The following is a 27,844-nucleotide window of genomic DNA, read 5'->3' on the forward strand; positions in this document are numbered from 1 at the left end:
TGGCTGCATGTGACTCCAAAGCAGTGGTTGACTAGTTTTTTTTTTTTTTTTTTTTTTTATGCGAGGAAGAAGGAACCAAAGGCCATGAGCCCGCAGTAACAGTTCCCTCCAAGAGAAAAACAAAATACAATAGAGAGCCAAATTCAAGATCCGATCATTTTGAGATGCCTGGACACACTGCGTTTGAAAGACTGGAGATCATAGGCAGGAGGAAATACAGACAGAGGGAGACAGTTCCAGAGCTGACCTGTTGCATGAATGAAAGACTGGGAGTAACGGTTAACTCTTGCATTAGAGAGTTGGACAGAAAAGGGATGAGAGTTTGCTGCCAGACGGGTGCTACGCGCCCGTCGTAGGGGTGGAGGAATGCAAGCAGACAGTTCAGAGGAGCAGTGACCATTAAAGTAGCGATAGAAAAGAGATAAAGATGCAACAGTGCGGCGAAGAGACAGAGGTTGAAGGGAGTCAGTAAGAGGAGGAGAGTTAATGAGACGAAAAGCCTTTGACTCCACCCTATTGAGAAGAGCTGTATGTGGGGAGCCTCCCCACACATGAGAGTTGTACTCCACACAGGGGCGGATAAAACCCCTGTATAGAGTCAACAATTGTGCAGGGGTAAAGAAAGAGCGGAGTCGGCTTAGCACACCCAATCTCTTGGAAGCAGATTTTACAAGAGATGCAATATGATCTTTCCAAGATAAGTCCCGAGTAAATGAAACCCCAAGCATGTTCAAGGATGATGCAGGATTAATCTGAATATTATTAAACATTAGTGGGTATACCTGTGGAAGATTTTGTCGGGTTGAGAGCATGTAGGTACTCAGCGATTAACACTAAGTTAGTCAGGGTTGGTAAGTTGGTTTGGATGTTGTTCACAACTCCTACGAGATGGCTGGTAGTCTTAATAATCTCGTTAGCTCTGTTAGTGAACGCACCTAACTGTTCATACATGTGTACGATTAGCCTGTTATTCGCCTTAGCCGCCAATGCCAAATCATGCATCTGTCTACCCAATTGCACTATGTCCTTGTCTAGCACTGTACCAAAAAGCTTTTGAGACAGGATACCTAGGAGATCCACAAGTCCTCTCTTAGTATGTGCATGGACATGCTTGGAAAAATCAGAATTTGCATTAGGTAAAGCGACATGCAATTTAGTGAGCCTGTCTGTGAGCCTATCTATATGTCCAGTGTGAAGCTCGGTTATACCATGCAAGGTTTGTACCAAAGCTTCACCGTCCGAGGTCGTCAACTGTGGGTGTCGGTTAAATAACTTGCTGACGACATAGACTGTGACGAAGACAGAGGGGACAACACATCAGACAATTGGTTTGTTAGGCTTAGCTCTTGACTTACTGGTCTGATCCTGTCAGCATGTACTGCCTCCTGAGTTTCATTAGCATCATCCCTTATTCGACAAGTATGTCCACGCACGTGTTCCACAATCGTATATGGTCCGCGGAACTTAAGTTTGAGCTTGGAAGTTCTCTCAGGGTTGTTGATCATAACATTCTGGCCTATCTCCAACATCTTTTCTTGACTACCTTTGTGTTGTTTCACCATCATCTCCGCTCTTGAGGCTTTTAATCTTTTTCATACTTCCCTATGTATGCGTTGGAACTTTGCAAGATGAATTTGGCGTAATTCTCTTGACTGTACACTGGGGTAGGAAGTCCAGCCAGCAAATCGTAGGGTAACACCTTCTCCTCTCCATACAGGATATAATGAGGAGATTCCCCCATTGACGAATTTTCTGAGGAGTTGATGGCCGCCGCTACATGTGGTAACCAGTCTTTCCAGTCTTCTTGCGAAGCAATCGCTGGTCTCAAGACTTCCAGTATCTTCCTGTTTGTCCTCTCCACCAGGCCATTGCTCTTGGGACTGTAAGGCATAATAAAGACTTGCCTTACCCCATACATATGACAGATTTCCTCTAACACTAGGTTACGATATTCACTGCCATTATCGCTGAGCAATACCTTAGGTGTTAAGTATGGACAAATCGCTGAAGTTACGAAAGCATGCGCCACCTCCTCTGCAGTTTTCGTCTGTAAAGGTGCTAAAACAGTGAATCACGAAAAATGGTCCACTGCCACCAATACATAGCTTGTGCCTTGATGACTCCTTGGCAACGCTAAGAGATCAATGGAGACTGTATCCCATGGTTTTTCCGGTAGGGGATATTCCAAAATGGGAGTCGGAGGTTCCATCATTCCTCGCATTTCCGCGCACTTGACACATTGATTAACGTGGGCTTCTATGTCCTTCCTCATGGTCGGCCAATAGTATTTCTTTCTTGCCTCACATATGCATCTGTCGCATTCGGGATGACCCGCTTGAGGTATGTCATGAACTAACTGTAACACGGCTTGCTGTAGAGTAGCAGGAACAACCAACTGATACACAGTGTCCTTCCCTGGGGGCTGTTTATACAAAAGGCCCCACTGAAGATGGAAGTGAGTCATCAGTACCGGAAGTTCAGGTACACAAGACTCGTCGCCAGACTCCAAGGCATAGATGACTTGAGAACACATCGTATCCTTATGTTGATCCGCTTTTACCGTGTCCAAGGAATACCCAGAAAGAGGGATATCCTCAGATATGGCAGCAGCAATGTTTCTACTCGGAGCATCGGCAACGACATTTTGTCTATCTATCTATCTATCTATCTATTGCCAGACGCCTCAATCCCGTTTGGGGTGGCCACAAACAAATCGCCTCCAAGTCGCCCTGTCCCCCGCCATTTCACTGCCCTGCTCCCAACTCACACCCCCCTCTCTCATATACCTCTCCACCCCATCCCTCCATCTCATCCTCGGCCTCCCCCTCCCTCTTCCCCCCTCCACCTCACTCACATACACTCTCTTCGTCAGTCTTTCACCCTCCATCCTCTCCACATGGCCAAACCACCTCAGTGTGTTCCTCATAACGCTTCCTATCACATCCACATCCACACCACAACGCTCCTTTATATCCTCATTCGTCAGCCTGTCTCTCCACGTGACCTCTGGGTCAAACTCCATTACCTTGCTGAACCAACGCGCGACCTTACCGTGCAAGTTTTTCCCCGTAAACAAGATCCGTAATGGGTGCATGATCAGTTAAGACAATTTTCTGGTACCTGAAGATGATATCCCGGAAACGTCCTAACGCCCACACGACTGGTAATGTCTCCAAATGTGTCGCCAAATAATTTTTTTCTGAGGGTCTTAGTGCCCTACTGGCATATGCAATGGTGTGGGTTTTCTCTTCCTCATCCTTTTGCTGTAACACTGCTCCCAGTCCCAAACCTGAGGCATCCGTGCACAGGTAAAAAGGTTGAGTATAATCAGGAAACGCTAACACGGGTGCATCTGTCGTGGCTTTCTTGAGGTTGTTGAAGCTTTTCTCTTCCGATGGTCCCCACTGCCATGCAGTATCCTTCTTAAGTGGCGCCGTCAATGGTGATGCAATAGCAGCATAATTGTGGACAAAGCTCCTGTAGAAACCAGTGAGCCCTAGGAATGAGCAAACGTCATCCTTGGACTTGGGTGTAGGGAAATTTACCATGGCTGTAACCTTATCCAGCAGAGCCTTGATGCCATCACCATCAACTATGTCCCCTGGAAATTTAGCATTTGCCTTTAAAAAATCGCACTTCGATAGCTTGATTTTCAGACCCGATTAAGTCATCTAGATACGACAGGATGTCCTGCCCAATCATATCACCAAACAACTGATATATCATCCTCTGAAATCTCTAAGGAGCATTTCTCAGTCCAAAAGGCATCTGGAGAAATTCAAAGTGCCCATGGTGAGTGCTAAAGGCAGTGATGGGATGCGATTCTTTAGTCAGCTCCACCTGCCAATATCCTGACGCTAGATCCAGGCAGGTGAACACGGTATTTCCTTTACCCAAGAACTGCAGTAAGTCTCTGAAATGTGGAATCGGTTAATGATCTGGTATGGTTACCTTGCTCACTTGCCAAAAATCTACAACAGGTCTCACACCACTGTCCTTTTTAGGCACTAGAAAGAGTGGTGCATTCCAAGGTGAGGAAGAAGGCTGAATGACTTCATCATGAAGCATCTTTTCAACTTCCTCTTCCACTGCTTTCCTTTGGCTGTGTGGTAGACACTATGCAGGCATATACTGTATATTGGATTTGTATCAGTTACCTTCGCGTATTGTTCTAGCAGCTTTCCTCTCCCAAGACATGTAGGTTCCGACTGAGTCGTTGTTTGTGATGTGACTATGGGAGAGATCACTGGTACGTCGTTGACTTCCTTTACAGGGGCACCATAGGACATCAAGTCGCCTATATAACAACCATCTCTGAGCTTAACTGCGCCACCACTCATATTTACGATGAAGAGGGGCATCTTCTGGTCTGGTCCGACACTACTGAGGGTGGACTCCAGCGACAATGCCTTATGTTTTACGGTCTCTGGTAAACATGTCACATCAGTTCCCTCCAACACATCAGGTACTTGGACAGTTCAACTGGGTAAGTGGTGATTCCCACTCATTATAGCCCTGACCTGCTTCCAATCCATACCGTCTGTTTCGTGTGTCCTGGGACTCCCTTGATGCTTCACTTGTCGGGGTCACAACTGGTTGAACGGCTCCTGATTGGATGCCAGTTCCAGTTTGTGTTGCTGAGGGATTAAGGCCTACAAACTCTTTTCCATTAAAGGAAATAGAATGTCTCTGAGGGTGTATAATCACGTTATACTCCTCCATGGATTCAAAGCCCAATAACCCAACAGCTAGCAGAGGGAAATCCTCACCCACATAAAATGCGGCGCGAAACACATGAGACCATTTATCTGCCCTCAGTGTCAATGGTACCTAGCTTATGATCTTCATTTTACTCCCTGTCACACCTATCAAGATCACGTCAGGTGCTGACAACGTCCAATTAGCTCGAGGCATTTCATACTTCAGCCTCTCTAGCGCTTTACTAGAAATAATATTTGCACATGCCCCGGTGTCCACTATCAAAGACACCTGGCCTTTCCCTATGATCCAAGGTATCAACAACAAATCCACCTTTTTAATAGCTGCCACACACGCATCGGTGGACTGTACGATTTTATTTACTTCTGTGTGTGGCCCTGAACTTTTCCCAAATTAACCTGGTTGCCCAGTTTTTCCCAACTGGCAAGAACAATTGGGCAATAGTCCGTAGAATGAGGACACCGCCCATGGATAACACACCATTTTTGTACCTTTGGCTTTTTAGCCTTGGCCTGGTTAAGATATGTGGTTGCCATATTAGGTTTATGCCATGCAAAAGGAAAATTCACCTGAGTTTGCATGCCAATACTGCTGGTATTCATGCCCCATGGATTAGCAGAAGAATCCTGAGTTTGCATGCCAATACCGTTAGTATTCATGCCCCATGGATTAGTAGAAGAATCCTGGGTTTTCATGCCAATACTGTTAGTATCCATGCCCCATGGATTAGCATAAGGAACATTAGCAAATAAATGGTCTTGTCCTTGCCATCCAAAGGTTAATGGTGAACTGAACATGCCTGAGGTGTAAGTGGGTATGTGAATGGTTGCATTGCTAGCAGAGATTACTGGACCTTGGTTATCCTGAGTGACCACGGGTGCTGTTGTAGCCTGTTCAACATCGACAGTCTCTTCACTAGGAGTACCCTCATTAGCAAGACTAGTGGCCATTTTGGACCTAACTGACCTTTCAGGAAATGTAGAACAAGAACGACCAGAACGCAAATGTAAAGTGTTCAAGTCCCCACTATCCAGTTCCTCAGAAGTGTCCTGACTATCTTCAGCTCCAGTATGTCCTTCACTATGTAAAGTTTGGATACTCTTAAGCAAAGTCTCAGTCCAAAGTCTCAATCCACTCACAAAATTCTGAGCCTAATTCACTAGACTCTGTGTCAGTCGTGGCAGGTTTGTCTGAATCCCCCCTAAATTTTCGTCCCCACTTCTTCACTGTATCCATCTAAACTTGTCAGAATTTATTCCCTTCCCAGTCACAGAAAAATTAAACTGACACAAACAGATTAGTTATGGCTTTTAGCAACAGAGAATGGGACACAGGCAAGATGTACAGAAAATGTATCTATTTAGGGGAAACTGACAAACCTTTATATATATATATATATATATATTCCCCCCACACATTACCTAACTAACATGTGCTGCTTAAAAAGTGTGTCTGAAGGTTCACTGTGCATGTACACCACCTAGGTGTCATATGATGCTGAAGTTCCCGGTAGATTTGTACTGCAAGTCCACACACAATGCCAGGTTTCTTCTCAAACCACACGACGATCCTCTCCCCACGCTGGTCCTCGGGTAACTGTGAGACGCCGCACCACGCCACACAGCCCACACACCAGACACTCACCCTGCCTCACTCCAGCCTCCGCGCCCAGAGTTGCCAGATGTGTCTAGACGATACCATCCTTCACCGCACTGGCCTAGGTGAGCCGATATCTCGCACACCAGAGCAAGATAATTGCCAGTTTGTGCTTGAAGATAGAGATATCTCTCTCAGGCACAGATAGAGAGAGAACGAAATTAATTACTCTGATATATCTGCTCCACTTACTCGCTCCACAATTAGTCCCTTTGCAACAGGAAAGTAAGATTATCTGTTTCACCTGCAGGATCACAAGCGGTTGCAAGGGTTTTTCATGGCACAAATCCCTTTAGCATCTTTTCGTATCCCACCGCTGCCACCAATATTATGTGTCGGTTTGCATGAATTCCTCAACTGGTCACTAATATATCAGCTTATTGGAACCCCACAGCTGATCACCAATTTTTATATCAGCTTAGACGTGACTGCACTGTTCCAAGCATGGTTATCAAGATATAACGTTCCACCTGGTCGAAATCACTTCCGGCTGACTCCACCAAATGTTTTCACATGCTGGAGATGGTGGGACTTGGTGTAGATCCTGTGGAAGGAATTGTAGAGGTAGGTAGCATCTGCAGGTGAACTGAAAACTGAGCAGATTTATCTCTCTTTATTGGCCACAGAAAGATACAACTGTGACACAGAGAGAGAGCCTAGAGTATATACGTCCCTCTCGTTTGAATGATAAGTGCGTTCTGCCCTAGCTGGCTGGCGTCCCCTCTGGGAGTGGTGCTGAGGTCAACATATTCAGAGATGCCAAACCCCACAGACAACTGGGATTTATACATGAACAGAAGCTTCACAACTTTACCATGCATATTATACACCTCAATAAAGTAGTATTGATTACATTAAAGTATACCAACATGGTAAATATTTCCCCATGACTATAAACAAATATACAATTCATATTTCTCTATTGCCTTCCCTTTACCCTTATTGTTTATGATAGAGAATGCTGGGCTCTGCAAAATCTAGTGCTCATTTTGTTCCCAAACCACACTACACTAAAGTGGTATTTGGACTCTTATCTCAACGCTACAACACATTTTCTCTAAATATGAATAATGTAATGTGTACAGTAGCGAGAGACATGCTCCAATGTGGAAAAAAATGTCAGACACTAGAACAAGTGTTTTGTGTGGTGGCCTAGCTGAATTGATCAAATCTCTTTGTGTAAAGTCTGTAACATAAGTACAGCAGCCCAAAACCATGTTGTGATGGGGCTTGGGGGATGTGAAGTGTTACTAACTGTAATACCAGTCATTCAGTAACTTTGGAGAGGGTGCTAAGGAGTGTGATGGGGTGGTGTGAGGAAGGTAACATAGGGTCTTTGTTGCGTTTGGGATAGTGATGATAGTACCATGCTTCCAGATGTTGGGTATTATGTTGTGTGAGTGGCTGTAGTTTGATATGTTTGTGAGTGCTTGTATGCCTTGTGGTCCAAGGTGTTTGAGGGGTATGTTGCTTATGTTGTCTCGGCCACAGGCAGATAAGTGCTTAAGGTTGCTAATGATGTGCTTTGTCTGGTAGTAAGTGAAGGGTGGGAAGTCTGGGTCTGTGGGGAACTGTCTCTTGCATCGGATGACACATCGGTTGTCACGATGGGGATTTTGATGGCTGACATGTGAAAAGTGATTGATGAGAATGTTTGCTTGTTGTTTGTTTGAGGGTATGGTGCCTGTTGCTGTGATGGCAGCATGTGATTATGTAGTGTTGCTGTTGGAGAGTGAGATGCTGTTTAGTGTTTTGTATAGTTTGCTGGTGTATGTTTTGTAATCAAGTGTTTGGAGATTATTATTCCAATTTATTGTTTGCTACTCTGATATTTTTTTGTTTATCTGAGTGTTGAGTTCTTGTATGTTGTATGAAGTCTCGTGTATGGGGTCTTGGGGGGTGTTGTAGTGTCACTGACTGATGAGGCCTTGAATTTCAGGTATGATGTTGGGGTTGTGTCTTTTGTCTGCATTTTGAATAATTGTATTGAAAGTGTACACAGCAATGTTGATGTTTGTGATGGGTGAACTGTTTAATGTTTCAATGTGTTGTTCTGGTTCAGTTGTGAAGGCCTCCCAGTTGGCTCTCTTATAATTAGTGTATTTGTGTCTGTGGCCAGCTGGGGTGATTCTGGTTTTGGTAGTGATGATGACTGGGAGGTGGTCAGAGCCAAGGGTTTTGACCATTCTCCAGGATGTTGTGAGGGCAAGGTCTGGGAAGTAAAAGGTGATGTCTGGGGATGATGGGAGGAAGAGGGTCTGGTGTGGGATATGGGCATGTTGATGGAGATTGTTGAGTATGAAAAGATTGTCTGTTTGGGACTGTAGTACCAGCCTTCAGTGTCAGGGTTACTGACATGCCAGGCCGATGCCTTGGCGTTGAAATCACCACCCAGGATGATGATGCGTATGTTAGTGATGTGGTGTATTTGAGGAGAATAATTGTGTGGTACTGAAGGGGATGACAATGATTGATGCACTTGGTGGTAGTGGTGAGGGAAGCAAGGTCACAGCACTGTAGGTCTGCTCTCTATAGAACGAGCACTTGAAATGAGAATGCTTTGTGGCAAAGCTGACATGAAATCCACACTGGTTGTAATGTCATTATTCCACATGATCTCATTTAGTAACCAGGAGGATAGAGGATGTGTTGTTGGTACAACTAGCATAAAATTTCTTACTCTGTGAATACTGGAAGAGATGGTAGTAGTAATGATGTCAGACCTATTATTGTTTAAGTGTAGGGACACTAAATAATCAAGATAGTTAATAATTAAGCAAATGTTCAGTAACAACCAACCAAGAGACAAGTGAGCTTATCCAAATACAAGTTTTCTAGTAGGTCAACTGTACACGATTCAAAACATTGTTTCAGTAATTCGTTACCATTACAGTTAGTATGGACTGCTAATTTTTTTTTTTTTTTTTTATGTGAGGAAGAAGGAACCAAAGGCCATGAGCCCACAGTAACAGTTCCCTCCAAGAGAAAAACAAAATACAATAGAGAGCCAAATTCAAGATCCGATCATTTTGAGATGCCTGGACACATTACGTTTGAAAGACTGGAGATCATAGGCAGCAGGAAATACAGACAGAGGGAGACAGTTCCAGAGCTGACCTGTTGCATAAATGAAAGACTGGGAGTAACGGTTAACTCTTGCATTAGAGAGTTGGACAGAAAAGGGATGAGAGTTTGCTGCCAGACGGGTGCTACGTGCCCGTCGTAGAGGTGGAGGAATGCAAGCAGACAGTTCAGAGGAGCAGTGACCATTAAAGTAGCGATAGAAAAGAGATAAAGATGCAACAGTGCGGCGAAGAGACAGAGGTTGAAGGGAGTCAGTAAGAGGAGGAGAGTTAATGAGACGAAAAGCCTTTGACTCCACCCTATTGAGAAGAGCTGTATGTGGGGAGCCTCCCCACACATGAGAGTTGTACTCCACACAGGGGCGGATAAAACCCCTGTATAGAGTCAACAATTGTGCAGGGGTAAAGAAAGAACGGAGTCGGCTTAGCACACCCAATCTCTTGGAAGCAGATTTTACAAGAGATGTAATATGATCTTTCCAAGATAAGTCCCGAGTAAATGAAACCCCAAGCATGTTCAAGGATGATGCAGGATTAAGCTGAATATTATTAAACATTAGTGGGTATACCTGTGGAAGATTTTGTCGGGTTGATAGGTGTAAGAACTGAGTCTTAGATGCATTGAAGACAACCATATTATTTTTACCCCAGTCAGAGATATGAGCCAAGTCAGACATTAGGTGTGCCATAGCCTCATCCCTTGTTTCTTGAAGTAACTGTTGAGATGGGCGTTGCGGGAACCGAATGGAAAGGTGAAGGGTGGAGTCATCAGCGTATGAGTGGATAGGGTTAGATGTACAGCTTAGAAGATCATTGATGAATAAAAGGAAGAGAGTTGGTGATAGGACAGAGCCCTGAGGAACACCACTGTTGATAGATCTAGGAGAAGAACGATGGCCGTCTACAACAGCGGCTATAGAACGACCAGAAAGAAAGCTAGCGATGAAGGCACAGATAGAAGGATAGAGACCGTAGGAGGGCAGTTTGGAAATTAAAGATTTATGCCAGACTCGATCGAAAGCCTTTGAGATGTCAAGTGCAATGGCAAAGCTTTCGCCAAAGTCCCGAAAGGAGGATGACCAGGAGTCTGAAAGGTAGGTGAGAAGATCGCCAGTGGAGCGTCCCTGACGGAACCCATACTGACGATCGGAAAGAAGGTTGTGATAGGAAAGATGCCTTAAAATATTTCTATAAAGAATTGACTCGAAAACTTTTGAAATACAGGACGTTAAAGCAATTGGACGATAATTAGAGCGTTGGGAGTGGTCACCCTTCTTTGGGACTGGCTGAATGAAAGCAAACTTCCAGCAAGAAGGAAAGGTACAAGTTGACAGACAAAGGCGAAATAGTTTGCCTAGACAGGGTGTAAGCACAGAAGCTCAGTTCTTGTTAACAACAGGAGGGACTCCATCAGGCCCACATGCCTTGTTAATATTGAGGCCAGTGATGGCAGAAAATACATCAACTGAAGAAATTTTAATGTCAGCCATGAGGAAGTCAGAGGGGGGAAGTGATGGAGGAACAGCACCGGAATCATCTAAGGTGGAATTGGAGGAGAAAGTCTGTGCGAAGAGATCTGCTGTATCAGTAGAAGAAATAGCTACAGAATCTTCAGAGTAGAAAAGAGGAGGGAAGGATGATGAGGTAAAGTTGTTAGAAAGATTTTTGGCAAGGTGCCAGAAGGAGCGGGAAGAATTCGAGTTGGAGAGTTGAGTGCATTTAGTATGGATGAAATTATTTTTAGTAGAGCGAAGAACAGACTTAGCACGATTCCGGGCAGAAACGTAAAGATTATGTGATTCAGGGGTGGGTTGGCTCCGGTACCTTTTGTAGGCCTTCTCCTTGTTGCGGACAGCATTAGAACAAGTGTGATTAAACCAAGGCTTTCTTGCGTTAGTCAAAGGATATGAGAAAGGAATGTATGCTTCCATGCCCGAGAGAATAACCTCCGTAATGCGCAAGGCACACTCAGATGGCTCACGGCCATGGAAGCAATAATCATTCCAGGGAAAATCAAAGAAGTACTGCCTGAGGGCCTCCCAGTCTGCGGCTTCAAAATGCCACGGACGACGTTTCCCTGGAGGGTCCACAGGCCGTACCGGAGTGATAGGACAGGTTAAGGTAATAAGGTTGTGATCGGAGGAGCCCAACGGAGAGAAAAGATTAACAGAGTAAGCAGAAGGATTAGTTGTGAGGAAGAGGTCAAGTATGTTGGAGCTCTCTACAAGGCGGTCAGGGATACGGTTAGGGTGCTGTACAAGCTGCTCTAGGTCATTAAGGATAGAAAAGATGTAGGCTTGTTCACCAGGTTGATCCGTGAAAGGAGAGGAGAGCCAAAGGTGGTGGTGAACATTGAAATCTCCAAGAATGGAGATTTCAGAGAAAGGAGAAATGGACAGAATGTGTTCCATCGTAGAAGTAAGATAGTCGAAGAATTTTTGATAGTCAGTAGAATTAGGGGAGGAGTAAACAGCACAGATATATTTAGTCAGAGAATGACAGGAAAGCCGAAGCCAGAGTGTGGAGAATTCAGAACAATCAAGTTCAGGAACACGAGAGCAAGATAAGTCGTTGCGTATGTATACACAACAGCCACCTTTGGCTTTGAAATGAATATAGAGAAAGTAGGAGGATACAGAAAAGGGTTTGCTGTCAGTTGCCTCAGACAGCTGAGTCTCCGTTAGAAAAAGAAGGTGAGGTTTAGAGGAGGAGAGGTGGTGCTCAACAGAGCGAAAGTTAGATGAAAGGCCGCGAATGTTGCAGAAATGAAGAAGAAGAGAGTCAGACAGTGGTTCCAGGCACCTCGAGTCGTCACCGGGAGAGGGGCAGATGGTGGGGGCATTTATGGTCCCCCCCCAGGGGACTCCGAGGCTGGGTGAATTGACGCCATTTTTGGTGAATTTTGAATAGGAAGTGTAGTGTGTACTGTGCATGTAGTTTGGTGAAGATAGTTAGAGAAATTTGTACTGGAGAGCATGCTGGCCTACTCTCTGTGTAACTGAGACACTGAAAAAGTTCAGCAAAGGGGGATGGTCAGGAGCTAGTCCTGAGGGCTGATGAAACGGGAGCTCCAGCACTCCCTGTCATCAGCTTTCCATCCACCTCGGGAGTACTGCCCTGCTCGACAGGTGCTACTACAGTCTACTCCACAGTGGGGTTGGCATGTGCCTTGTAAATAACTGTAAATTAATTTTTTCACTATGAATTAATGACATCGCTGGGGTGAGGCAGGTAGACTCTGTTCAACAATGTAATCTTCCTTATTTTAAATTACAATATTATAGACAAATGCTACATATTCAATTGTTTAACTGTGAAAGGTCTGAATAACAATACATGTTACCCTTATAAGGTTTCAGCCCCAGCCAGATTACATCTGTTCTTGAGTCAGCTGCTCTCGCACTGACCCAAATCTTTGAGTCGCAATATTTTTCTCTGATCAGTCTGTGTAAATATACTTTTCATGACAGAATGCTGGTTTTGGTGTCAAATTAAAGTTGAATAGTTCTACTTTATTGTGGTATGTTAAAAAAAAGGAAAACAAAGACATTAAAATGTCAAAATGACGAGTTGAAGTTGGATGGAAACCAAAAATATTATACTGTGCTCATTTTTGTTTTTCGTTTTCGTTTTTAAAGGCTCCAACATGCTTGCATGTGTTGGCCTTGGTCACCTAATGGCGGCTCTCCACGCTGCACGATCCATTGCAGCCTCCCTGTTCAATCCCTTAACCCTAAGGTCACACTTAATGACCTCGTCCCATGTCTTTCTCGGTCTACCCCTCATAACCCCACCCCCAATATTAACACTTCTCACCTTCCTCACCCAATTATCATCCCCCATCCTCTCCACATGTCCAAACCACCTCAATCTACCTCTCCTCATCACAACACCAATACATTCCAGTCCCATCCTACCTCTCAACTCTTCCATTGTAAACCCAGCCCCTCCAGGCCTTGGACGCAGGGAAGCACTGCACATCCACCTAATCATTGTCATTTCTGTACGTCTGAGCCGGCGAATATCTTCCTCCTTCACTGCCCAGGTCTCACTGCCATACAGCATTACACTCCTAACACATGCTGCATACAAAGACCCCTTAGCACGTAGGGAGAGCCCTCTCAATGTCAGGAGAGGCAAGAGCTCCCTGAACTTCTTCCAACCACTTCTCACCCTAGCCACAGAGCTAGCTCCAGCCCAACCTCCAGCACACAACATGTCTCCCAAATAACAAAACTCTTCCACACACTCAAGAGATTCACCAGCAAGTTCAATCCTTTCACATCTGACAATCTCCACCTGCTCACCCCGACACGCCGTACACATAAAATCAGCATTATCTCGCAGTCTACCTCTGATACCACTACATCTCTTATGCACCCATTTATCACACACACTGCACAAGATGGAATTACTTCCCACGCCCTTGTGGCAAACTGCACATGGCCACTCTCCCTCGTCTTTGACAGTACCGCCACCAACCCTAGATATCATCACTTTTGTTTTATCTGCATTTACCCTTAAACCCTTTTGCCCCATACCATCTCTCCACTTCCTAAACCTTTCCTCCGCCTCCCTTTCATTCTCTGCAATCAACACCAAATCATCAGCATACAACAACTCCCATGGGAGTCCGTTTCAAAAGTCACGTGAAAGGGCTTCAAGTACCATGATAAACAACATGGGACTCAAGACTGACCCCTGATGCACACCATCATTCACGGAAAACTCATCACTCAAATCTCCATTCACTCTCACCTGGGTGTGAGCACCCACATACATGGCCATAACCACCCTAACCAGCCACTCCTCCAAGCCAAGCTTTCTCATTGCCCACTTCATCACCTCTCTAGGGACTCTGTCAAAGGCCTTTTCCAAATCAACAAAAACAAAATAAAGATCCCTTCTCCTACCAATATATTTTTCCTGAAGCTGTCGAACAATGAATATGGCATCAGTGGTCCCCCCTACCTGGCATAAACCCAAACTGCATCTCATCAATATTCAATCTTTCTCTAATCATACCTTCTAAAACTCTCTCCATTACCTTCATTATCTGATCTAAAAGCTTTATACCTCTATAATTTCCTCTTTCCAGGGCATCACCCTTCCATTTATACACATTTACAATTACACTCTTCAGCCAATCATCTGGGACAACACACTCATAAATAATCCTATTTATCAGGTCAGTGACTAAACTCACCCCTATATCGCCTGAGGCCTTCAATATTTCGGCAGTCAGCCCAGACACACCTGCTGCCTTCCCCACCCTCATCCTGCCTATTGCCTCACTCACAGTAGCAGTATCAATCAAAGGCCAAGGGCCAGACACTGGATCTGCTGGCTCCAAACCTTCCCTGTCCCAGTCAAACTCCTCATTCAACAACCGATTATAATGCTCTCTCCATGCATCTTTAATATCCTCGCTGTTCACCACTACCCTTCCTTCATCATTCTTCACACACTGCTCACCTATGATATCCTGATAATCTCTCTTCACCTGACCTGCCACCCTAAATATATTTTTCCTTTCCCCATGATTTAGGTTATCAAGTAATTGTCTCTGTGACTCAGACTTTGCCCTGTATACCTCTCTTCTAGCCCTACGCTTGGCAGCCAAATATTCCTCTTTGCTACCACCCTTCTTCCATTCCCGGAAAAGCCTTCTTTTCTCCCTAATTGCTGCTTCTACACCCTCATCCCACCACCAAGTTACTTTATGTCTTGGTGGTCCTCTTGTCCAACCACATGTTACGTCAGTAACTCTCAAGAAATTGTTCTTGAGGGCTCTGTACTGTTCATTAACGCCTCTGTCTACAGCTCCCTGTTCAGCCACCACTCTCCTCAACTCGCTATAGAAGGCATCCCTTACTACTTGGTTTTTCAGCTTCCATATTTTCCTCCTAGGTACATAAGTCCTCTTTTTCATCACTTGTTCTTTAAGCACCATATCACAAATCAGTAGTTTGTGCTGCTGCACACACTCCTCACTTCCTATAACTTTAACATCCCTCACTAACCTCCTATCGGACTTCCTAACCAGAAAATAATCTATCTGACTCCTATTTCCCCCAGAAAAATATTCACCAAGAATAAAGTATTGAAGTTATATAAATCTGGTTTGAACTATGCAAAACTATGATAAATTACCTTTACAATGATATACAGTTCATGGCTATTTATGAATGTTACTGAGCAGGAAAGTGAACAAAAAAAGATGCACAACTTTGTTTGATTCTCGGCTACATATTCGCTTAGCAATCGTTTTGATTGATCAGTCTGTGTAAAATAACCTTTTCATGACAGAATGCTGGTTTTGAAGTCATATTAAAGCTGAATAGTTGTACTTTATTATAGTACATTCAAAAAAGGAAAATAAAGGAAAAAAGACAAAATGACAAGTTGAATTCATGACACTTAAATGCAACTTATGATCAATATACTGTACAGTAATCCCTCAATTATCCAGATGCTCCGCATCCAGTCGTGTTCTGTATATGGACATTAGGCCTTGGCTCAATTAGGTCCGTATCCAAAATTATTTGTCTGTACCCGGACATATAAGTTCCACCATCGGCAGCCAGCCAGCCTAAAAAAAAAAAAAAAAAAAAAAAAAAAATTGGGTGGTTCATCGGCTTCTCTGTCTGTGTGGGTAATAGACCATAACCCACATGCAGAGCAAACAAAACTGTCCGGCTATCTACCGAATGGTCAAAGTCCCCCAGCCAGCCCGATCATGGGTAACATACCGGCAGCGTGTGAAGAAAACAGATCGTAACCCACACGCTGAATGAGAATGGCTGTCCGGCTCCCTACCGAATGGTCAAAATCCCCTGGCCACCCAGATCACCAGTAACATACCAGCAGCGCATGAGGAAAACAGATCATAACCCAGACGCTGAGAGAGAATGGCTGTCCGGCTCCCAACTGAATGGCCAAAGTCTCGTAGGTCATTGTGCTGCTTTTTGCTTGCATGCTCATAGTCAAGCGTGGATAGAGACATGACAATGCCGTACACTCCCCAGCGATACCGCAACTCAGTTCTCGCCTTTGTCTCTCCGTGTGTGGACGTGCTTGGCCAAGGTAAAACAATGGCAGCTTCTACTGTTGCGTTTTTGGTGGTGCCCTACCTTCTGCACGCCTTAACCCTCCTCTGTAGTGTTCTCGTGTCTGTGATGATAGCAACACCATCCCCCCGAGAAATGCAAGATGTGAGTTTTGACTGTGGAGAAGAAGTGTAAGATATTGGACAAGGCTGATACGGGCTGGCCAACTTTACGCATTCTGTGTGAATATGACATGGCCTGTTCAACTTTATTTGATATCAAGAAATCACAGGACAAGCTGACTCAGTAAGGACAGGACTATGGCAATACCACTCAAAAAGGCAACTGGTAGGTGATGTCCCAGCCCCGCCATGCCAAAAATGACCAGTTGATTCTGGTTAGGTTCTGCCAGCAAGGGGGTGCCGGCGTGGGACCGAGTTGAAGGCTGCAGCCGAGGTGTTTGCATGCCTGCACAACGTGCACGGCTTCAAGACATCCGAGGGTTGGCTCTTCCAGTTCAAACTTCGACATGGATTTACTGCTATACCACGTTGAGTACACCGCTTCCCGTCCGATCAGCGAAGTTAAGCAACGTTGGGTCTGGTTAGTACTTGGATGGGTGACCGCCTGGGAACACCAGATGCTGTTGGCATCCCTACATGTCAAGTGGGGTTGGTGGAGGATTAGTGCCCCTCCCTGTAAAACAATTAACCCTAAGCCCTTGGCCACCCCGTTTGGGATACATGGCGTCTGGCAATGAATGAATGAATGAACGCACATAGTAAGGCTTTAGATGCGGTAGTGGAAGATGTCGAGCTGTTTTGCCAGAAGGTGTAGCACCTGATCTAGAAGGAGGGCTTTGCTCTAGATCAAGTGTACAATGCTGACAAAACTGGCCTGTTCTTCTGCTCCTTGCCCATCAACACCCTGGTAGGAGAGACGGAGAAGACTGCGCCTGGTCGGAAGTTGTCCCAGTGTTTCGCTGTGCCAACGTGAACAGGATGCACCACCTAAAACCCGTTATTGTTGGATATGCAAAACAGCCACACTGTCTCCATGGGTTGATGGATAGCCTGCCTGTTGTGTGGTATCATTCTGTGAAGGCCTGGTTTACCACAAAGATCCTCAGAGATTGGTTCCACAAATACTTTGTCATGGAGACTATCCCTTATCAAACAGAGGAATTTGGTATCCTTCGTGGGCAGGTGAAGGCCCTCCTGATCCTCAACAATGCCCCTGCGCATCCATCGGTGAATGATTTGTGTATTGTCAAAGACAGAAGGTAGAAATACTGCAGTATATCCTATTAGGGACAGGTTTGCTGTTTCTTTATTAACATTAATTTAATATATTATTTCATGCTGTGCCAGGAAAAGTGACACTCGCACAGGTGAAGAGTGCTGTGAAGCAGCTGAAAAATGGGAACACAGCTGGGGTTGATGAGGTGTATGCAGAGATGATTAAGTGTAGTGGAGAGAGTGGAATGACGTGCTTGTTGGAGATATGTAAGAAGGCATGGATGAGTGAAACTGTGCCTGCAGAATGAAAAAAGGCTATGATTGTACCCCTGTACAAAAATAAAGGTGAGTGAAGTGAGTGCAAGAATTATCGTGGCATAAGTTTACTGAGTGTGGTAGGGAAGGTATATGGAAGAATTATTATAGGGAAAGTAAGAGAGATACCAGAAGTCCTAGTGAATGATGAACAGAGTGCCTTTAGGAGTGGCAGATGATGTGTGGATCATATATTTGCAGTGAGACAGATAGCAGAGAAGGCTTGTGAGAAGGACCACAAGATGTTTATGGCATTCATGGATCTGGAAAAGGCATACAACAAAGTGGACAGAGAAGGATTGTGAAAAGTTTTGTGACCGTGCGGTGTAGATGGTAAGCTGCTAGGTGCCATCTTGTTTTTATGATGGTAGTGAAGCATGTGTAAGGGTTAATGGGCATCTAAGTAAATGGTTCACAATGGCTGTGGGCGAACGACAAGGTTGTGTGATGTCCCCATGGTTGTTCAATATATATATGGATGGGATGATGAGAGAAGTAAAAACACGAGTAATGGAGAGAGGGATGGCATTGGTAGTGAATGGTGATGGATGGAATATCTCAAATTTGTTGTATGCTGATGATGCAGTACTACATGCAAATACTGGACAAGAACTTCGTAGGCTAGTGCAGAGTTCTGCTAATGTCTGTGAGCATCGTGCCTTAAGAGTAAATGTAGAAAAGAGTAAAGTGATGGTAACTGAGAGAGATGGTGACTCCCAGTGTGATGTTACAGTGAATGGAGACAGACTGGAATTGGTGAAAGAGTTCAAATACCTTGGTACAGTGACAGAAAAGAGAGGAAAATGTGCAAAAGAAGTGGAAAGTAGAGTGACACAAGGGAGAAAAGTTGCTGGTGCAATGAAGGCCTTGATAAGAAACAGAGGCTTGAGTGTTGCAGCTGCACGAGGCTTACATGAAGGAGTGTTAGTGTAAGGTGACCAGAGTCCCGCTTTTAGGTGGGACAGTCCCGCTTTTTTAATTGTGACTAGAATGTCCCGCTTTTTGAGCAAATTATCTTAATTGTCCCGCTTTTAGAAACTTACTATTGCATTAGATATAACATGGCCTTCTTTTATGAAATTCGGATGAATTAGAAAAATTATGCATAATCCTAACCAAATGAAATACTATATTACTAATATAAAATCTGTAATACTCACTAGCTGGTAACTTTGGTCGACCCATTCACTGTACCGTACAGTATGTTCGGAGTTCACAGGAGATGTTAGTGTTTGATTAGCAGCCTCAATTTGAGGTGTAGCGATGCAGCGGTCACTGTCACATTACTCAATATCTATATGTCTATCTATCTATCTATCTATATCTATCTATCTGTCTATCTACCTATATCTATATCTATCTATCTACCTATATCTATATCTATCTATCTATCTATCTATATCTATCTGTCTATCTATAAACACACACACACACACACACACACACACACACACACACACACACGCACGCGCGCACGTGCGCGTCCCACTTTTAGCTCCAATAAATCTGGTCACCCTATGTTAGTACCAACTTTGACATATGGATGAGACTATGGTATGGCATGAAAATGAAAAGTCAAGAGTAAGAGCAGTGTAGATGGGACTGCTGAGGAACGTGTGTGGAGTACAGAGGGTGGATGGGATACAAAATAATGTCATTCGTGAAAGATGTGGAGTGAGGAAGTCTATGGACACCAGAATCAAAGAGAGTGTACTGAGATGGTATGGTCAGGTGGAGAGAATGGATAACAATAGAATGGTGAAAAAGGTAAATCTGAGCAAATCTGAAGGAGGAAGGAGGTGAGGTAGGCCAAGGAGAAGGTGGAGAGATATGGTGGATGAGTGTGTTAAGAAGAGAGGTTTGGAAGTTGGTAAGGTTAAGGGACTGACAAGAGATCAAGCTGGCTGGATGAATGTTGTGAGAAGACATGCATGATCAGGGATTTGGCACCCGTTTTTAATGGGGCAGCGTCCGGATTGACTCTATCGGATACGTTTATGTGAAGCTACAGAACATGGCGAACGTTTTTGACGTTTCTGATAAAGCCAGGATTCCGAGGGCTTGAATGATGAGTGAATGGAAGCATGGCCCATTAGACTGGGCAAATTTGGGCTGTCTGGACACTGCTACTCCTCACCCTGCCTTAGGATGGGAAAGGAGGCCTGGATGATGATGATGATGATGATTTCATTTACATTATATTACATGAACAATGTTACTTATATTTGATTTAGATTGTATGTAATTTGTGTTTGGATGGTGATTGTTTTAATACTGAGAAGTATGATCTGGGGAGGTATGCTCATGACTAGCAAAGCACAGTAGTTTTTGTCATGCAGCCATGGTTGTGACATGGAAGCCAGTTGCTCTGTGGTGGTGATTTTTGTGTAGAAACCAACATTTGTGCACATGAATTCAGGACTTGTAGAATGAACAAAGGTATACTTAAACCTAACGTATTGATCTTAAGAGTGTTTACAGCAGTGAACAATATGAACACAAGGTTGTATCAGTGGTAAATGTGTTGAGTTAAATAGTGCTGTCACTGCCTTGCGGTGTCCCACCGGCATGGATGTCATATGTATTTTATGTATGTAATATGGAATGTGATAATTATTCCGTGTATGGATTTCAGTTTGCGCTATGAGTGATCCTATACTTTATTGGGTCCCCCAGTGGTGGGAGGTACTGTGTAAATTAATGACCTGTTCTATGCTTACTGTACTGTGCTGTATAATTGTACACTTTTCTTCTCAGCAGTTACCTTACATGTGTAATAATCAAGCAGGATGTATACATTTTTATTTGCATTCTAAAGAGAGAAACTTTGTCTTCTGCTGGAGTGAGTCATATTGCTGGTATATTGATTATGATATGGTATGTGAGAGATGATCTGATATATGCTTTATTAATTGGTACTGGGTCACTTATTTCAGGGTATTGGGAAGCCAGTTTGGTGTTCACGGCATTGTGAACATTCCAATATTGGTGTGAGTTTTGCAGGTTGAAAAGTCATCAACAGTATTACAGTGGGCTGCCCTAGATTTATCAGGAGTCACCCTACATTTCAAAACAGCTCTGAGACAGATGTTGATGAGGAGTTTTAGCAAGTAAGAGAATCCAGCACACTGGCCAAGAGAAACTTTACTAGAAAGTATAATATTTTTAAAGACACCATCAATCAAGAGGGAGTCGATACTCTGTTAGCTGACATGTGTAAGGAGGCATGTGATGCTTGCTTGAGAGTTGAAAAGTGTTGCAATGAATATGTATCACTGAAAGGCGGTAGAGAAGAAAGTGTCACTGTGGGAGCTGAGATCTACATTGATGAGATGGAATGGACAAGTTTCAAGTGTTGTATACACAGAGAAAATTACTTGAAGAGAAAGGTGGAGAAAAGGAGTCTGGTGACAAGGATAAAAGAATAAAGGTGAAAGGTCTTCAACCTCCAGTGTTCAGTGGTGTAATAAAGGAGTATCCCAACTTTAAAGATGATTATAAGAAGTTAATGGAAAGTAGTTTTGATAAAGATCCATAAGCTTTAAGATCCTGTTCCAGTGGGGTAACACTGAGCTCCGTGAAGGGTGTAGAAATTGATTATAACAAATTGTTTGAGAGGCTGGATGAGGAGTTTGGAGACAGCTGCAAACTGGTAGATGCTGTGATCTGTGATTTGAAATCTAGTAAGTTTGTTAGAGAAGGGGATGATAAAGGTTTTGTGAAGATGGTGGAGAAAACTGAGAGATGTTGACTGGAGTTGAAAAGAATGGATTTAGAAGGAGAAATGAATACAGCAAACGTGGTGAGTTTTGTGGAGAAAATTACGCCTGGTACGTAAAAGCATGAATGGATTATTTGGTCAGAGAAATACAGAAATACTGGAGATCTGTTTGAGAAAATGATGGAGTTCTTGCTAAGAGAAAAGACAGTGTTGGAGTATATGGATTTAACTGTAAGATCCAGCATGACAGGTAACAAATCAGTGTGTCACAGTGCTGTCAGTGATGTAAATTATGAAAGGGGAATGAATGATGTAATTGTAATTGTTCAGAAACTTCGGGAAGACCAAACTGAACTTGGGCTGTGTATAACTCATTTAACATAAGCTAAATTGGACTTGGCAAAGAGTACAACTGATCAGGAAACATCTCAGCCTCTGAGATTTAGGTGCTGGCTACATAATTCTAACACACATAATACAAGTATATACAACTGTAAGGAATTTAAAGACATGAGTAATGCTGCTATAATCGAGTCAGTCAAGCAAAACTGTATATGTTTCATTTGTCTTAAGGGATATCTTGTGTCAAAAACATGTCAGTTAAGGAGAACCTGTAATACTGTCACCACTGAGGACCTAAGTATCACCACCCTTCACTTCAAGATGCCTATGTTAATGGACTCTTGTTTTATACAGCATTGTCTATGAAATCTGAAGAAAAGATAAGTGATAAGGTACTTCTGATGATAAGTAAAGTATACAGTATGTTGGTAGTAGTAACTTATCTCTGAACACTCCATGGGATCCAAGAAGAAACATAACTCTTGTGAAGTTTGCTTCAGCATCTAGATTGAGTTTAAAAGGCAGAGATGTGAGTTTGCCAATTACTAAGGTGGGATGAAAGACAGAATGGTTACAGAGTAAGGTGTATGTTATTCCCATAACTGACTTGGAGGGTAAAGTTTGGCATATAAATGCCAATGGGATTGAAGATATACCCTCAACTATTTGTAAGGTGGATTTGACTAAAGTAGCAGAATTGTGTGAAGGCATTACAGTTGATGACTCAGATAGGCCCGAAGGTGAGAATGATTTGTTGGCAGGTACGAACTGATGTAGCTTAATGCCTCAAGTTAAAGTATCCATGGGAACTTTACAGCTTATGCAGAATATGTGTGGTTGCTGGATTCGTGGATCACATTCAAAGATCAAATTGGAGACATAAAATCATGGCTGCTTCCAATACTGCTTCATTTAACCCATGGATTGCGCAATTGCCTATTTCCATCCCACCACGTGGTGTGCAAAAAATGAAGAAGAAAAAGTTTTTAAAAGGTTTTATTATAAATCTGAAGATAAACATCCAGGGCATCAACTGGTGAAAAACAAATACTCTCTCTCTCTCTCTTCGTCTTTGCAGAAGGCCATGCCTAATTTTATGGAGGGGTTTAGTGAAAAAACAAAAAAAAAATTTGTTTATTAAAAACTTGAAGATAAACATCCAGGACATCATCTGGTGAAAAGAAAAAAAATCTCTCTCCCTCTGTCTTTGCATAGCATCATGCGTAAGTTTGCGCAGGAATGGAGCAGTTAGCGGTGATGCACAGCCAGCACAACTTGAGCTGTGGCTCGCAACACGACGCTACCCAGCCTGAGCTGTGGCTCACAATCCATGGGCTAAATTATCTAAGTTTCTTGTCCCACTTCTGAATGTCCTAACCACCAGTGAGTTCACAGCGAAGAACTCATACGAGTTTGCAAATTCATTTCGTTCATTCATTCATCATTTAATCCAGTGCTGCCCCATGAGGAGTGTAGGGGCCCAGGGCTAGGCAAGTTGGTCCTGACATTTGAGATGAGAGGGACCAGCCTCACTCATCCCTGAAAAGCATTATGTGAGCAATAAACCCAAACCACCCTCTGGATATAAACCTCCACTGGCTCAATCCGATTGGAGCACCTTAATTTCCCACTAAACCACCAGGTGCCATAATTTGGTTATATGGTTACCACCCAGCATAGTATATGGTTTCCTGGTGTACAGGAAACCATTTGGCTTGTCACTTTGTGTAGAGTCACTCACAGACGGAAGAGGAAAGAATGAAAGAAAGAGAGACAGAAGGACGGAAGAGAGGAAAGGGCAGGCACCTGAGAACAGCACTACAATGAGTGAGTGGATGGTGAGCATCCCCACCAACCACTTACCACTAATGAGTGGTAGTGCAGATTCCCTTTCTAAAATGAATATACCTGACCCTTATTTTATGTGCAGTTTTGATGTTACCTCCGTGTTCACTAATATTCCCACTGATGAAACTATGAACATAATTTTGAAAATGTTCTATGGTATAAAGACACTCAACTTTTCAGGGGAATAACAAAAAATGTTCAAAGAACTTTTGGTCCTTTGTGTGAAGGATGGTTTGTTCATTTTCAATAACAAACTCCACAAATAGATTAATGGTGTTGCTATGGGATCATCCCTTGGACCTACTTTTGCCAACATCTTTTTACATTATTATGAGAAATTATGACTAAGGGATTGTCCAAGTAATATTAAACCATCATAGATGTACCGAAGGTATGTTGATGTACATTTGTCATACATAGAGACAGAAGCAATGCTCAGGATTTTTTGCACTATACTCACCCTGTCCTAGGGTGGGAAAGGAGGTCCGGATGATGATGATAATGATGATGATTAACACTCACCAAGATAATATACAATCATGACTGAAACAGAGCCCAATGGTTGTTTCCCATTTTTAGAAAGATAATTGTAAATTCTTGTGTTCTGTGTTCCTTAAGCCTACTTTCTCAGGTTTGGGTAGCAGTTTTTTTAAGTTATTGTTGTAAACTGTTTAAAATCAATGGTGTTAAGACCTTGTTACATATGGCACTCTTCCTCTCATCTACATATTCTCTATTCCATGACGAGATTTGCTTCCTAGAAAAATATTTGTAAATAATGGATTTGGTGACAACTTGTTCCATCATCCTGTAAGGAATTTTCTAAACAACCATTACATCCCTAAACAACAACTCTCTACTGTCAGTATGGAGGTATTTTATCTTAGTTCACTCTACTTGGGTGGTGTTTTGGTTCAAATGAAAGACCGTTTAATTTGCAGTGTTGCTAAATTTTATCCTCAAGTTGACTTTAAGATTATACAGTAATAAATAATTCATTCAAAACTAGTCCACTTTTTCACATTAACCCCCATCCATCGGGCAACGTCTATACACATCACAGTCTAGCTCCCATGGGGTTGCTGGGTAGTGGCTATACACACAAGAGTCTTCTCACCATCACTTGAACCAGCTGCTATTTCATCTCACCACCAAAAAGTAGGGAGGGAGTCCCTCTATAACACATGGGCGAGAGTCAGTCTGTCCCTTGCATTTGTCAGGTGTATAATGCTTTCTTCAGGTTCCTCTCTCTCTGATTCTGTTTGCACAGCCTGTAGCCAATTTCATCATCCACCCCTGCCAAGCTTCTTTCCAAGGATACTAGAAAAGGGCTCAATGATAGTGTCATAAGACATGCCTTGGATGCAACAGTGTCTAGTTTATCTAGTTGTGGAGTAAGTTATCATGTTGAGAGCAAAGCCATAGTTGGCACTGCAGGCAGACGCACGAACACCTCCTCCCTCGTGCCGAAAATTAGTTCTCTTCCTCACGTCATTATTCATCAATGTAAGGACCTACTGACCTGGGGATACTTTCATTCGCAAGAGTAAGTGTTGATGAGTAAAATGGTCATTAATTTGTTTCCCGAAGTGCTATACTTTCTGAGATGTTAAGGTCTGAAAACAAGCAATTTTCGGCAGTTTCCAAGAAATTGCTCATAGTGAGGCAACTGCATTAAATATTGCTAACCCCTTAACCGCGAGGCGTCACTTTCGTGACGCTTGGGAGCAAGGGATCATACCACGGGGCATCACTTTTGTGATTCTGTGTTATTTTGAATTCGCCTGGGCTTTCAAGTGGTGGCTTGTATCATCTATCAGTACTGCCAATGTCCAACACTAGTCAGCACTCCTACTCTCATCTGTACTCCCATCCATTGTTGACAATTTAGCCATTTCTCCCCGTTCTTGACTCCCCTCCCTACCTCCCCTCCATTACCCCCTCCTCTCGCCTGCCCAGCGTGCTACGCTAAGTACATCTTCCCTGGATTTTTCCACTGATTTCATCCAGTGAAATAAGCCCTATGCTCTATTCTTATACCAAATAATATATACAAAAAAGAAATAAGGTAAGTGAGAGTGCCATACACCTGGAATTGGCTAATTATCACCTGACAACACCTCACGTGCACTTGTTCGCTAATTTTCGCTGTTTATTTCCCCTTGAAATAAGCAGTATAATCTATTCTCATAGTAAAAATATATATAAGAAAGGAAGGGAGAAGCCTAAGTGATATTTACATTCACCTGGAACTACCTAATTATTGCAGGCCACCACACTGTATTATTCTACGCTAAGTAAATCTTCCCTAGAATTTTCCACTGATTTCATCCATTGAAATAAGCCCTATGCCCTATTCTTATACCAAATAATATATACAAAAAAGAAATAAGGTAAGTGAGAGTGCCATACACCTGGAATTGGCTAATTATCACCTGACAACACCTCACGTGCACTTGTTCGCTAATTTTCGCTGTTTATTTCCCCTTGAAATAAGCAGTATAATCTATTCTCATAGTAAAAATATATATAAGAAAGGAAGGGAGAAGCCTAAGTGATATTTACATTCACCTGGAACTACCTAATTATTGCAGGCCACCACACTGTATTATTCTACGCTAAGTAAATCTTCCCTGGAATTTTCCACTGATTTCATCCATTGAAATAAGCCCTATGCCCTATTCTTATACCAAATAATATAAACAAAAAAGAAATAAGGTAAGTGATAGTGCCATACACCTGAAATTGGCTAATTATCACCTGACAACACCTTACGTGCACTCGTTCATTAATTTTCGCTGTTTATTTCCCCTTGAAATATGCCGTATAATCTATTCTCGTAATAAAAATATATATAAGGAGAGAAGGGAGAAGCCTAAGTGATATTTACATTCACCTGGAACTACCTAATTTATTATGTATTGTCTAGATTTCCTGCCAATCATTTCATAGCTATTTATTAGCAGCTGTCACAAGGCTGACGTTGGCAGTATTGCACTCCCCCTAGGCAGGCAGCAGGCCACCAGTATCAGTTTACTGTCGTCTTTCAAGGTGAAAGTATGTAGGAATCGCGCCTGTCAAATTACGCCGCTTTTTAGCCCCATGCAAAGGGCCCTGTGACCTCTACCCCCAACAAAACCTTGTGTGGAAAGAGGTAAAGGGTTGACAAATGATATAGAGTGACTACGATCTTTCTGGTGAGTAAAACAGTGCAAGTGGAAATGTAAATAACTTGTAAATAATGTGTAAACAGCAAGTGAATGCAATGAATGTAAATATAGGTGAACAGTGGAAAATGGTTTTATAAGTTACTGCAAGTGACAGTGCCTAGCACAGTGTAAATAAAATAGAAAAGTAAATAATGTAAATAAAATTGAGAATGTAAATAGAAATGTAAATGAGTAGTATTATAAGAATACGAGTATATATACTAGGAGTAATGAAAGTGAAAGTTTCACTCTAGCATGTATGAATACTATGAGTTATGAAAGTGAAGGTGAAAGTGACATTCACTCTCAGTGCTAGTATACAGGACAAGAAAGTGAATGCTATGTATTTTACTGAAAGAGAAATTGAATCCCTACAGTGACAATAAACTATTACAGTATTACTGAAGGAAACTTATGGATAAAGACTGTAGAAGTGTTATATAGTAATAGAAATATAAAGTGTGAGGGGTTTTATGAATAATAAATGACAGAACACCAGCGGCGAACGATCGCAAGTGGGAAGGTCATACGCCCTCTTAATTTTCATTGCTTTCAAAGTGTTGTTTTTTTTTTTTTAGTATGGATTCCAAACTATTTGAGAATCATAGAATAGTGTTTCTAGTGATAATATCAGGCTGTGGTAATCATATTACGGGTTGTCGGG

General features: G+C 42.9%; 1 protein-coding gene and 1 non-coding gene across 2 annotated transcripts in view; one reads left to right on the forward strand and one right to left on the reverse strand.

Annotated features, from left to right (window-relative positions):
- The window catches only part of LOC145401055 (guanine nucleotide exchange factor DBS-like), a 1,269,176-nt gene that overhangs the window by 764,646 nt on the left and 476,686 nt on the right, over positions 1-27,844 (reverse strand). The window lies entirely within an intron of this gene.
- Positions 17,041-17,159, forward strand: LOC145401157 (5S ribosomal RNA). Its single transcript, XR_013897568.1, has one exon. It is a non-coding gene; the product is annotated as a 5S ribosomal RNA (ribosomal RNA).

The sequence above is a fragment of the Coenobita brevimanus genome, chromosome 54, assembly GCF_032717465.1.
Source record: "Coenobita brevimanus isolate Jiangsu-jjx chromosome 54, ASM3271746v2, whole genome shotgun sequence".
In the NCBI taxonomy this organism is placed as follows: domain Eukaryota; kingdom Metazoa; phylum Arthropoda; class Malacostraca; order Decapoda; family Coenobitidae; genus Coenobita; species Coenobita brevimanus.